Below are 12,957 nucleotides of genomic sequence, written 5' to 3'. Positions count from 1 at the left end.
ACGGACTTTGACAGCTGTCAAACTAGCTGTCAAAGTTGGGAATAAAAGGAAACGTTTTTGGTGACTCTGCTGGCTAGATTCTTTTTAAAATTGGATACAATTTATCAGGAGTAAAGGAAAATAAGCTACATTTGGACTTTTGGAAGTAAGTGGAAAGATACTAAGTAAACAGGGTCCCCCTAGAGGGGACTTTTGGGATACTGTAAGAAATGGCTCTCAGTGGGAAAATACTGGAAGAACTGAATAGGACTTTTTATCTCCTGGGAAAGCTTCATGATCAAAGCGGTATCTTAGCAACAACGACAACAGCATTGAACAATACTGTCAACAATCTTATGGGAACAGGAACTGAATTGATACAAGTTTTTGTTTCCGAACCAGAAGTTTTGGAAGGTGAAACAGAGGCTGCTACAGCTGAGGAAACGAACTTTGAAAAATCCCAAGAGCCAAATGAGGACTTGTTGGAAATTGAAGGAGAAGCCACAAGGTTGCAGAAGATCAAGGCTGACCAGAGGCCTGGCAGGATAAATTTATCGAAGATGGAAATTGGAGCTTTAGGGCCATATAGATCTAAAAGATTTAAGAAACAGAATTTGAGCTCCACTTCCAAATACAGAGGCCTGCTGGCAAGAAAAAAGAATACTATGGTGATAAGGCTTCCTCGAGAGTTGGTGCTGAAAATAAAGGACTGTCAAGAAGACCGGCAGAGAGAGACTAAGAGAGAGCTAAATGCCTCAGGCGTTTGGGACACAGGCTAGAATAGCTGTACTGACATTGGTTTTATAGACCACAACCGGGAAAGGGATGGGGGATACTTGGGAATCCAAAGGGTGTTTAAATATAATTTGTTCAGATCTTATACATATGTTTATTCTGTGTAACCTTTATGGAAGGTGGGAAAATCGCGGAAGGGAGATTTGGGTCGACTTTAGGAATAAGGTTTAAAATTAATTCAAAAGTGGTTTTTCTTTCCAGATTAAATAGATACAAGATTTTAAATAAGTATTTGCTGAATGGACAAAAATGAAGTTATAATACAGAAGGGGGAGGTGTGAGGAGGTCGGGGAAATAAGGTTTAAGAAAGAAAGGATTGAAATTATACTTGTTTGTTTGTTTGTGTATGTTTGTATGTGGGTTTGTGTTTATGTGTTTAAAACCTCAATAAATATTATTTTTAGTCAACATCTGCTCCATGCAGTGAAAGCACTGTCATGACTTCCCCTAAAGAATTCTGGGAGCTGTAGGGGTGCTGAGGGGTGTTTGGGGAGCCCCCTATTCTCCTCACAGAGCTACAGCTCCCAGAGTTCCTAAGGAAGAGAGGCTGATAGTTAAACCACTCTGTCTAGACACTCAAAGAACCCTTAAACATTTTTGTTGTTTAGTTGTTTCCGACTCTTCGTGACCCCCTGGACCAGAGCACGCCAGGCACTCCTGTCTTCCACTGCCTCCCACAGCTTGGTCAAACTCATGTTAGTAGCTTTGAGAACACTGTCCAACCAGCTTGTCCTCAATCTTTCCCAACATCATGGTCTTTTCCAGGGACTCTTCTCTTCTCGTGAGGTGGCCAAAGTATTGGAGCCTCAGCTTCACGATCTGTCCTTTCTTTTCTTTTTTTTAAATTAATTTTTATTCATTTTCTATAATCAAACAACAAAAAAGAATAAACATAAAAGATAACCCACACATACCAAAAAAAAAAAGACAAACATCACCCAAAGCAATACACCTACACCAACCAAAAAACAGACATTAAATAACAACGGATAACGATTGACTTCCCTCCATCTCGGTTTTGGGTTCTGTGAATATTAAGACCATTCTGCGGTTTTTCATTTTATAGCCTCCACACATCGCAAGAGTTATACTAAGCCTACTGTGATTTTTATATTTCTACAGTTTGTTTCCATATATGTTATGAATTTAGACCAATCATCAATAAACTTTATGCCTTTTTTCTGTCTGATGTTCTGCGTCATTTTTGCCAAATCCATGTACTCAAACAATTTACTTTGCCAGTCTTTAACGGTCGGGATATTTGGGGTTTTCCAATTTTGTGCTAACAGAATCCTGGCAGCTACAATTGCATATTGAAACATTATGTGGTCCTCTTTCCTGATCTCCTCTCCAACCATTCCCAGAAGGAAGGCTTCGGGCTTTTTAACAAAGGTGTATTTAAGTATTTTCTTTAATTCATTGTAGATGGAATCCCAATTTTTTTTAACTTCTTCACAATTTCACCACATGTGGTAGAAGCTCCTCTCTTTGGTTTTGCACTTCCAACACCTTTTGTCGCCAGTCTTATACATTTTTTGCAGTTTCACAGGAGTGATGTACCAATGATACATAATCTTTTCCATATTTTCTCTGAGGGCAGTACAGGCTGTAAATTTCATTCCTTTAGTCCACAACTTCGTCCATTTTTCAAACTCCAAATTATGTCCAATATCTATAGCCCACTTTACCATGACCTCTTTAACCTCTTCATCCTTAGTGTCCCAATCTGTCCTTTCAGTGAGCACTCAGGACTGATTTCCTTCAGAATGGATTGGTTTGATCTTCTTGCAGTCCCTGGGGCTCTCAAGAGTCTCCCCCAGCAACATAATTCAGAAGCATCAATTCTTCGGTGATCAGTCTTCTTTATGGTCCAGCTCTCACTTCCATACATCACTACTGGGAAAACCATAGCTTGAACTATATGGACCTATGGCGGCAAAGGGATGTCTCTGCTTTTTAAGATGTTGTCTAGGTTTGTCATCGCTTTTCTTCCAAGAAGCAGGTGTCTTAATTTCATGACTGCTGTTGTCACCATCTGCAGTGATCATGGAGCCCAAGAAAGTAAAATCTCTCACTGCCTCCATTTCTTCCCCTTCTATTTGCCAGGAGGTGGTGGGACCAGTGGCCATGATCTTCGTTTTTTTTATGTTGAGCTTCAGACCATATTTTGCGCTCTCCTCTTTCACCCTCATTAAAAGGTTATTTAATTCCTCCTCACTTTCTGCCATCAAAGTTGTGCATAGCTGTCAATGTTTCCCTTTTTTTAAGGGAAATTCCCTTCTTACGAATAGGATTCCTAGCAAGAAAAGGGAAAAGTTGAGAGCTATGAAGTTGTGTCATCTGCATATCTGAGGTTATCTTAATTCCCGCTTGCGATTCATCCAGTCCAACCTTTCGCATGATGAATTCTGCATATAAGTTAAATAAACAGGGAGACAATATACAGCCTTGCCGTACTCCTTTCCCAATTTTGAACCAATCAGATGACAAGTGCTCCGAGCCCCAAAAACCCATCCCTCATGGAAATACAGACAGAGTGGAGACAGAATTTAGTTTAAATGTTAATGAGTAAATTTTGGCCACAACTTTATTGAATACACAAATGTGACTGGTATTGACTTAGGCATTGGTATCAAAACTATAACTGGCTCCTGCCCCACCCTGCAGGAAACCTGTAAGGGTAAACAACCAGCAAGGGGAGCTCTGTCAGTGTATATTGACTGGTGCTCACCCTTGGGGTTCCCAGGGGACTTGGCATGGCCCTAGCCCCTCTCCAGGCTTCGGACGAGATCCAGACTCCTGGATTCCTTTAACGGAATACCCTGTTCGTTGGAGGGGCAGGTGATGGCCGCACCTCCCCTCCCCACATTTCCTAAACCAATGCCTAACTGCCACATGAACCAATCGCTTGCCGCCAATACCGCCACTCCCGCAACCAATCTAATGAACTTTTTTAAATTCCAGCGAGCCATACATCTCTACCGCCATCCGACAGGTGCACGCCATCCGCCCTAAACAGGGCCGCATTTCTGAAAATAACATCTGGGTGGGGAATCAGCCTGCCACCCAGCAAGCACCTTCCGTGATGCAGCGCGATCCCCACGCCTTCTGGCTTTGTCCATAGCAGCTGGGCACACACTCCCGCACCAAGCACGCCTTGAAAGGAGCTGTAACCATTTCCTTGCATCAGTTAATATCTTAAATATCTTAATATCTTAAGAGAGAATATTATGAAAATGATTTACAGGTGGTACATGACCCCAGTCAAGCTTGCAAAAATCTATCATTTGCCCGATAACAAATGTTGGAAATGTAAAGAGACTGAAGGTACATTCTTTCACCTCTGGTGGACGTGCCCAAGGATCAAGGCTTTCTGGGAAATGATTTATAATGAAATGAAAAAGGTATTTAATATACCTTCTTGAAGAAACCAGAGGCCTTTCTCCTAGGCATGGTTGGCCAATTGGTGCCAAAGAAGGACAGAACTTTTTTTATGTATGCGACAACAGCAGCAAGAATACTTATTGCAAAATATTGGAAGACACAAGATCTACCCACTCTGGAAGAATGGCAGATGAAGATGATAGACTATATGGGACTGGCACAAATGACCGGCAGAATTCGAGACCAGGGAGAAGAGTCGGCGGAAGAAGACTGGAAGAAGTTTAAAGACTATTTGCGGAAATATTGTAAAATTAATGAATGTTAGAATGATGTTGGACAGAAATTAAGTGGTTTCTAGCTGTAATGCTTAAGAGATATGAAAAATAAGGTTTAGAAATAAGTAAAAATTATTGGTGAGGATTTGCTGAACTAACAATTTGAATTGGAATATAAGAAAGGGAGGTATGAGGAGGTCTGGAAAATAAGTTAAAAGAAAATAAGTAAATGGAAATTTTATGTGTTTTTAGTTGTTTTTATTTTTGTATTTTTGTTGGGGGTTTTTTCTGTTCTATATTGCATCACGTTTGAAAACTTTAATAAATATGCAATTAAAAAAAAAAAGAAAGGAGCTGTAACCAAAAAATGGTTGTGGCAGGAAGGACCGTCGCTAGCTCCTCCAAGTACTTCATATTTTCTTTTCTTTTACAGTGGTGCCTCGCAAGACGAAATTAATTCGTTCCGCGAGTTTTTTCGTCTTGCGATTTTTTCGTCTTGCGAAGCACGGACTTTGGAAAAGCTTCAAAAATCACCAAAGTCTTCAAAAACCTCAAAAAAGGCTACCACACCGCGTGCTATGAGTTGCTCCTCGAAGTGAATGCACGGTTTTAAGAAAAAGGAAACAGACTTGCAAGACAAAGGAAACAAACTTGCAAGACGTTTTTGTCTTGCGAAGCAAGCCCATAGGGAAATCCGTCTTGCGAAGCAACTCAAAAAACGAAAAACTCTTTCGTTTTGCGAGTTTTTCGTCTTTCGAGGCATTCGTCTTGCGAGGTACCACTGTATTTATTTTGGTTTAAGGTTAATATAATGCGAGTCCATAAGTCCAAGCCTTTTATCAAAGGCAGGTCATTTTCGCCCAGCTGCACAACTAAGGCAGAAGGTGGGCCCCACAAGAGGCAACAGTTCATCCCAGCGCATCCTGGGCCTGGACAGCTATGAAGCCCACACCCGACTCAACAGCCCGTACACTGGCCCAGGTCATTCTCCCCCAATTGGATCACAAGTGCAGAAGGGAGTCCCCAAGCCACCGCCTTAGCTATTCCACCTGGGGAGCAAACCCACAACCCTGGCACCACCAGCACCAAGCTCCAACCAACTGAGATATCCCTTGATCTCAAGCCAAGGAATAAAACCATACTCATGGCCAGGTAAATTATACAGAATAAGGCAACAATTAATTAAAGGTGTACTTCACCTAAGTGTAACCCCACAACTAAGCACAATTTGTGCCGGCAGGTCCAAAAAATCTCTAAATATAGGTCTTGAAGCTGCTGGTAAAATTGAATTAAAACCCAAACCCCTAATTCCAATAACTGATACTCCTTAAACAGTACAGTGAAAAGAGGTGGATCAACAAGAAAGAAGATTCCAGCTAAACATTAGGAAGAACTTCCTGACAGTAAGAGCTGTTTGACAGTGGAATTTGCTGCCAAGGAGTGTGGTGGAGTCTCCTTCTTTGGAGGTCTTTAAGCAGAGGCTTGACAACCATATGTCAGGAGTGCTCTGATGGTGTTTCCTGCTTGGCAGGGGGTTGGACTTGATGGCCCTTGTGGTCTATTCCAACTCTATGATTCTATGATTCAACGATCTCGTCACTGGTCACAGAAAAACTGGAAGCCCTGGCCCCAGAGACAGGTATAATGATCTGGGAAGGCAATAAACCTCCAGCCTGAACCAATCCTCATGGTTGACTCAGTAAAAGGATAAAACCAACTTTGCAAGGGAATTGAATTGGCATAAAAGTTTGTGCACCTATTTACAGGAGGTATCATGGAATCAAAGAATTAACAAGCTGGAAGGGACCCTGAAAGTCATTTAGACCAACTTCCATGCATCGCAACAGGTGGTTCCCCATCTAATTTGAACCACACCAGAGCCTGCTTTTCTTTGCAAGCATGCCAGCCTTTTTATTGCTGCACCACCCAGAAGTGCTGTCTGCTGTATCACAAACTACCAAGAATAACAGCATGATTGAGTGTCAAAAATCAATTGCCTCGCCAGTTCCAACGATTAAATAACTCAAAACACCAGCAGTGATTATGTAAGAAAGTATGTATATATAATGACATTAAATTGTGCACGTATGCAATGATCTAATAAACAATAGAGGTGGTGATATCGCAAAAACAACTTGCTGGAATTGCAATCAACACGCTGCAACACAATAGATGTAAGAAAGGAAATAAATTGCCAAAAGCCTGCTTAGCTTTGCAAACTTGCACCAGAAAGGAAATCTCGGAAAATAGGGAAGAGTTGAAGGGTCTGAAAGCAGATGGTCTGTCACCAATAGTTGCCTGGCTTCTTTCTGGCCCATGTCGGACCAGTCTGCAAGGTTGGCCTTGGTGAAAATTTGACATTTTCATCCCCAAAAAGTTTTTGATTTGAGTTTCTACTGAAATGAGGCTGCATTTTCATGTTGTATTTTAATCTTGTTTTTAAGCTGTATTTTAATCAATTGTTTTTATGCCTGGTGTTAGCCGCCCTGAACCCGGTCTTTGCTGGGGAGGGCAGGGTATAAATTATTATTATTATTATTATTATTATTATTATTATTATTATTATTATTAAAGCAACGCTCTGTGCCAACTTGCACTGCCAGCCGCAGTCACAGATATTTGGGGCCTGAACCATTGAGGGCTTTAAACACTAGAATCAGCCTGAAAATGAACTGGCAGCCAATTACTCAGAAGGAATCTCCAGAAGAACTTCTCCTCCGTTAAGTGAGTACAGGATTGCAACCTCAGTCGCCCAGTGGAGCTGGAAAAGAGCACTTCCTGCCTAGCGTCTTATGTTATATAATTTATTATTATTATTAAATTTATATACCACCCTATACCCACAGGTCTCAGGGCAGCTCACAGGATAAAATCAAATTATAAAAACATGGAATACATAATCAAAATAAAAACAGAAACAACCAAATACATACACACACACAAATCCCCACATTTTAAAAGGATGACAATCAGCCTGTTTTGTGAACCGCCCCGAGACCTCCAGGTATATGGAGGTATATAAATTCAATAAATAATGATAATGAAAGAGGAACGTTTATGCCTGGTGCCTAAAGGTGTAGAATGAAGGTGCCAGGCAAACCTTCCTGGGGAGAGCATTCTACAGACAAGGAGCCACTGCAGAGAAGGCCCTGTTCTCTCATTGCCACCCTCCGGACCTCTTGTGGAGGAGGCACACGAAGAAGGGCCTCTGAAGACGATTTCAGGGTTCGGGTAGGTTCAGATGTATTACAAAACATCTTGACAGCCAATGGCTTTTAAAAGTGGTTTAGGATGATGCATGGAGGAAGAGTCCTCTCTCCACAGCTAATAATTCAATAGTGCCACAGTGCTTAGAGTCCCTCTGCCTTTCTCAGAAGTGAGGCCTTTTTGTATTGTTTTAGAGCTTCCTGGAGGTGTCTCTGGGAGTGACAGACAAGAAGGGCCTTTGGTCTGATCCAGGAAACAGATTCTTATGTCCTTAATCCTTTTCTTTTAATGTACCTATGCTGACAAGATGTGAAAATGAGCACCAAAATAAACAGGAAAGCTATCAATCAAAGTGCAAGAGGGAAGAAAGAATATCTCTCCCAGGTCTTGGGCCAGATCTCCCTGCCACAGTTTGTTTGCTGCCAGGGGAAGATGCTCCATTTGGGCAAAGCAGGGCACTGCCTAACCTTCAGTCTGACTTTTGCCAAACCCCACCTGCCTACTTTCTTGTTTACAACCAGTCCAGGGGGCAGGGAATGGCATTGCTCATCAGCTTCCACCAACTGAGTCTCAGCTGTTGGCCTTCCACAGCCCTGCAAGGAAAAGGAGGGGGACAAAACTAGAATGTAGTTGGCTCTAGCGCCACCTGCTGTTGGACTCCCTCCCTTCTGCCCCAATGGGCACCAGCCAAAGCCGCTTGCTGGGAACTGCAATCCCCAGCAGCCTTTGCTAATCCCACTGAAATCACCAACAGCTGGCACCATTTATCTGAGCAGTTGCACAGCTGGGAGAGAGGAAGATGCAGGAGGCCAATCATAAATTCACCACCACCACCACCTGCCTACAATGTGTGGGGTTTGAAGCTACCTAGAGGTGAGGGGAAAACTCAGTGGGTTCTAAATGGGGTTTTCCTGTTTCTGCTCTATTTTCCTTCCTGGAAATTGATCCTCTGGCTTTCCCTGTAGTAGCTGCTGTTTGGGGGGCTGAGTTCTAGAGCTTCCTTGGTTCTAAAGACATCTAGGTGAATTAAAAGAACCTTTTTTCTTCCTTCAGGGGAAAAGAGAGAGAAGCTGAAATCAGGAGAGTCTCGATTGTAGAGGAAGAACTGTGGGAGACAGAGATTTATTCCCAGGATTGGGTAAGCAAAGGGAGTTGGCTTGTTGCCTCCTGCGTTCAGTATTTTATAGACTACCTTTGCAGGAATGTGATTCTTTTTTTAAGGCAGATTCTTTTTTAAAACAAAATTGTGTAAACTGCCTTTGATTCCTGGTTTGAAGAAAAAGTCAGGATAATGATGATGACAATAATAAATGCACATTGGATGCATGGTGTGGTTCTGCAGCTTGAGCTTAAATAGCCTGGAGAGACTGCTTGAACATCTGCAATAACTGCCGGCCTCTGTTAGCAGGGCAATGTAGACAGAAGGTTGTAATGGAGAAAATAGGTGAGGTGACATTGTAGCATTTGGAGAAAGTGCCATTAACTCGGTGCTCTTCCTAATTTCTAATAGCTGTGCTGGAGATCCATGGAAGATGGAAAGCTCCTGGATCCTGTCTTGTGGGGTGAGCTGGAAGGTAGGGGGCACCTACATTACCATTTACTCCTGTGTTGTAAGAAAAAACTGCTCCTTTTTCCTTATAATAATATAATAATAATAATTTATTATTTGTACCCCGACCAGCTGGCTGGGTTTCCCCAGCCACTCTGGGCGGCTTCCATAAAAACCAAAAATACACTAAAATATCACAGATTAAAAACTTCCCTGAACAGAGCAGCCTTAAGATGTCTTCTGAATGTCAGGTAGTTATTTATCGCTTTGACATCTGATGGGAGGGCGTTCCACAGGGCAGGCGCCACTACCGAGAAGGCCCTCTGCCTGGTTCCCTGTAGCTTTGCTTCTCGCAATGAGGGAACCACCAGAAGGCCCTCGGCGCTGGACCTCAGCGTCTGGGCAGAACGATACCTTATGGGGTATTCTGGAGCCCGTATAGAGTCCCTAATTCCTAAGTCCTAAGTCCCTATTGGTAGTCGAAAATAAGAGGCCAACCAGAGTATACTGAGAAGCAAAGCGGCTAGTAAGCCTGATCTTTATTAAAGGAAATGAACTGTTGCAACAGGGTCCCCACTCACCACACACAGGAGGAAAGAGAACCCTGAACAATGGCGCGCAAGCCCTTATATAGACTTTTGAAATTGCCCACCCTGTAGCCGAAGACCAGCCCCCCCAAAACATCATATATACATCACTGAAGGTGACGGTCTACAACAGAAATCCTGTCTGCTAGGATACCGGATAATGGTCACCTGGGCAGCCTGGCCATTCTTTTGTGATGGTTAATACCAGGAGTAGGCAACCTAAGACCTGTGGGCCGGATGCGGCCCAATTGCCTTCTAAATCCGGCCCACAGACGGTCCAGGAATCAGCGTGTTTTTACATGAGTAGAATGTGTGCTTTTATTTAAAATGCATCTCTGGGTTATTTGTGGGGCATAGGGATTTGTTCATTCCCCCCCCCCCCAATATATATATATATATATATATATATATATATATATATATATCCACCACGTGGTCTGAGGGACGGTGGACCGGCCCATGGCTGAAAAAGGTTGCTGACCCCTGGTTAATACTTTAGTTCCTGAATCCAGATCACAGGTTCAACCTGTTCATACACAAATACACCCTTAAGATAGGATTTGCAAGCAAAAAGACAATGGGAAAGCTTTCCCCATTTGCCTCCCTTACTGCAGAGGAATATCTGAGGTCATTGGGAGAGTCAAAATGGCTTCAGGATTGCTCTCCTATTTCAGATACATGGTTCATATATTTAGATATGTGTGAATTTATGAATATCTATTCTATATTTGAGACCTTAACATTCTTGTAACACCTGTGTTGCTGGAGGGCTGGTGACGGGAAAGGGCTCTCTCTCCATCTTACGTATTTATATATAGTGTTTATATCCCATCTTTTCCTCCAAGGAACTCAATGTGGCCTACTTGGTTCTCCCCTCCTTGTTAGATTCCCTCACCCCAAACAGCCCCGTGAGCTACATCAGGCTGAGAAGCAGCGACTGTGCCAAAATTCCCTTACTTTTTTACACGTCCACCACATATGAAAAAAGTTCCCTCCGTTTCTTTACATTTCCAACACATATCTGATTCTACTTTGTACATCTTAGCCAACCTACTTGGAGTTAAATGCCATCCATGAATCATTTTCAGATAATTCTCTTGCAGTAAATTTAAAATCACTTTTCCAGAGTTTCTCCCAGTGGTTTAAGTCTATATTGTGTCCTATATTTATTGCCCAGTGTGTCATTGAGGCTTTGACTAGTTCGTCTTTTGTTTCCCATTCTAACAAAAGGTAATACATTTTAGACAGGACTCTTATCCTTATTTTGTAAAAGTTCTTTTTCAAATTGTGAGCTTTGGTCCAAACCCCCATTTTTAAAATCTTACTTAAACATATCAGATATCTGGTGGTATCGTAACCAATCTGTAACTTGGCTCCTTAAGTCTTCCATAGGCTTCAATCTGGGTTCCCTCCCTGTAAAGTCTAGCAGTTCCCTAAGTTGCACATTGTCTATCCATTTTAACTCTCTTAATTGTAATTGCTTCAGTGGGGGATAACCATAAAGGTGTTTTCCTTCCAGCAATTTTTTATATTTCTCCACAACTTTTTTTCATAAGTGGTGGACATGTAAAAAAAAGTAAAAGAATTTTGGGAAATAATTTATAATGAGCTGAAAAAAATACTTAAAACTACCTTCCCAAAAAGACTAGAGTCTTTTCTGTTGGGGGTGTCAGAAAAGTTTATTTGTGTGCACAACAACAGCGGCTTGTGTTTTTTTAGCCCCAAAATGGAAAGTGAGCAAGGACCCCTGTAAAGAGGATTAGCAATTTAAGATGTTAGAATATGCAGAACTTGCAGGTTTAACATATAGAATAAAAGAGCAAGAAGAATGTGTATTTAAAGAAGAGTGGAAAATATTTACTGAATATATGGAAAATAACTGTAAGCAGGTGAAAACGTTGGCAGCCTTAAGATAAACTCAACAGTGTAAGTAATAATTGTTGTGAAAGTGGAACTCTGATTTGAATAGTTAAGATAAAATATGCAGGAATAAAGGTTATACAAAATGAAACATGGAAGGATATGAAGTGAAGCCATGGGATACCTTAACCTGCGTAAAATGTTTATTTTGAAATGTAAATTGAAAATCTAATAACAATTACTTTGAAAGAGAGAGCGAAGCAGCAACTGTTCCATGATCACGCAGTGAACTTCATGGTCGAGTAGGGATTTGAACCCCAGTCTCCCAGCTCCTAGTCCAACACTCTAACCACTACACAACCCTGCCTCCCTTCTTGAGAATAAGGAAAGCTACAGGCCAGTATAGTTAAAGCTATGGTTTTCCCAGTACTGATGTATGGAAGTGAGAGCTGGACCATAAAGAAGGCTGATCGCTGAAGAATTGATGCTTTTGAATTCTGGTGCTGGAGGAGACTCTTGAGAGTCCCATGGACTGCAAGAAGATCAAACCTCTCCATTCTGAAGGAAATCAGCCCTGAGTGCTCACTGGAAGGACAGATCCTGAAGCTGAGGCTCCAATACTTTGGCCACCTCATGAGAAGAGAAGACTCCCTGGAAAAGACCCTGATGTTGGGAAAGATGGAGGGCACAAGGAGAAGGGGACGGCAGAGGATGAGATGGTTGGACAGTGTTCTCGAAGCCACAAACATGAGTCTGACCAAACTGCGGGAGGCAGTGGAAGACAGGAGTGCCTGGCGTGCTCTGGTCCAGGGGGTCACGAAGAGTCAGACACAACTAAACAACAACAACAGGCCTTGGGGGAGGTTGTCATTTATCCCCATATTTTTAATTTAGTCTTCCTCAACGGGCTGAGTAGGCAACTTTTTCAGGCTCTGGAGGGACTGAGAAATGTCTCTTGCCTTTCTCAAGGCTTAATACTGAACATCTAAAGCCACTTAAAGCAGGCATGGGGGGGGACCTATGGCACTACAAATCCCAGCATGGCGAGTAATTGGGGTGATGGGAGTTGTAGTTCACCAACATACAGAGGGCCACTGCTTCATAGTCCTTTCCCTGAAATACTCCGATGTTTTCTTTTTTCAAAAAAATGTTTTTATTAGCAATTTCAACATAACAACATATCAAAATATATCATATTCATTATTTACCCCTTCCCCCCTCAACCCCCCCCCCGAGACTTCCCTCAGCTCTTCTCTCTGATTTCTCAACCCCTATTATTCTCTGCATGTTATAAAATTATACAAATCCTCACATTATCTGT

Source organism: Podarcis cretensis (genome assembly GCF_951804945.1).
Source record: "Podarcis cretensis genome assembly, chromosome: 2".
NCBI lineage: Eukaryota > Metazoa > Chordata > Lepidosauria > Squamata > Lacertidae > Podarcis > Podarcis cretensis.
This window is presented reverse-complemented; position numbering follows the sequence as displayed.